The 1,864-nt window shown below is 40.8% G+C and overlaps 1 pseudogene; it reads left to right on the forward strand.

Moving 5' to 3' along the window:
• Positions 1-582: 582 nt before the first annotated feature.
• On the forward strand, positions 583-1,141 carry LOC143345046 (uncharacterized; annotated as a pseudogene).
• Positions 1,142-1,864: the final 723 nt, after the last annotated feature.

Genomic DNA, 1,864 nt, shown 5'->3' on the forward strand with positions numbered 1-1,864 from the left:
TTTTCAGTGAGCCAACAACAAAGATGTAGATGTAATGGCCGTAGCGTTAGACTCATCGATGGGGTATATTTTGAAAGTCGATTGGAGTATCCACAACATCTACATGATGCGCACACTGACCTACCGTTCTGTCCAACGCGTGATAAACCGCCTGGCAAACGCCAGGAGAAGCTTCTCGCGACTCTATACGATAAGAACCGTTACGTAATACATTACCACAATCTGCAGCAACGTATTCGTCACAGCCTTCGCGTAACTGAAGTTCACTGTGTATTACAGTTTTCACAATCCCCATGGCTTTGCGATTAAATCGAACTAAATACAAAGCTTAGAACTCTTGCTACAAATGATCTTGAGAAAAATTTATACAATTTAATTAACAATGCAGTGTTTGGCAAAACTATGGAGAATGTGCGCAATCATGTAGATGTACACTTAGTAACAAAATGGGAAGGGAGATACGGTGTGGAGGCACTGATCGCTAAACCAAATTTCCACAGTCGCAGCATATTTTCAGAAAACTTAGTTGCAATCAGACTGCGTAAACAATCCGTAAAATTTAACAGACCAATCTATGTAGGTATGTGCATACTAGATATATCTAAGGTTTGTTTGTATGAATTCCATCACGATTACATGTTATCCACACATAGCAATAAATGTGAAATTATGTGCACCGATACAAACAGTCTAATCTACTACATCGAGTGTGACAATATTCATGAATTTATGATACGTGATTTTACCCGCTTTGACACGAGCGATTATCCCACAGATAATCGATATGGTACTCCGCTTGCTAATAAGAAGGTACCAGGTTCAATGAAGGATGAAAATAATGGCGCAATAGCGTATTATAATAATGTACGCCTTGCAAGTTGATGGCAAGAATGATACGAAAAAGGAGAAAGGTGTTAGAAGTAATGTTGTAGCACGAACTACAACATTTGATGATTATGTGGAATGTTTGATGAGTGAGGTTGAAAAGATTTGTCAACAATCATGTATAAGATCCACGTTGCATGAAATGCACACGATATAAGAAACAAAAATTGCTCTCAGTCCGTACGATAACAAACGATATATTATACCATATTCGACCGAGACGCTGCCATGGGGGCATTACAAAATACCGCTTTAGACATAGTATGTAATAAAGAAAAAACAATTTATATCCAAGGTATTGCGATCAGTGTCTCCACACATGCTGAAGTCGGAAGAAGAAGCAGGAACCTCCCACTCTCAGTGTTCGAAACTAAGGGTTCTAACCGGGGTCCGGATGAGGGAAATACTAGGGAAAGTGAATGATAAGTTTTTTTTTGTATTTTCGCTTGTCGCTCTGCGACAAGCCTTTTATTTTAAATTTAACAAAAATGAAAAAAAAATAAAAAAATATAAAATTAGAAAAAAATTATTATTTTTTATAATCTGGCCGGGGGTGGCTTCACCGGCGTGACCCCGGTTGGGATGGACCTTGGTTGCTGTAACAAAGGTTCGTTCAGATTAAATACGTGCGTACACGTATCGTAAACACACGCTCGTCAGCTGTTCGCCTCGCTCTCCTTGCGACTATCGGTGCGCTGGGAGGGGGAGATCAGCTGTCGTTTAATGTGGATCAGTGGACTGTAAATTTGTACTTGTTCGCTAATAATTATTTATTGAAATTATCAGCGAGACTCTTACCCTGAACAGAAGAGAAATCACTCGTATCTGTCGGGGGCGACTTTGCCACGGACGGGTCACCAAATGGAGGTCGTAAAGCTCCAAATGGGTGGATCCCGTGAGCACGTTCTCCGTGCGGGTGACGTAGAAACGTCGTGCGAGGTGATTTCCTGCGACACTGTAAAATTACTGCACGGCGACC

The sequence above is a fragment of the Colletes latitarsis genome, chromosome 8 (assembly GCF_051014445.1).
Source record: "Colletes latitarsis isolate SP2378_abdomen chromosome 8, iyColLati1, whole genome shotgun sequence".
Taxonomy (NCBI): domain Eukaryota; kingdom Metazoa; phylum Arthropoda; class Insecta; order Hymenoptera; family Colletidae; genus Colletes; species Colletes latitarsis.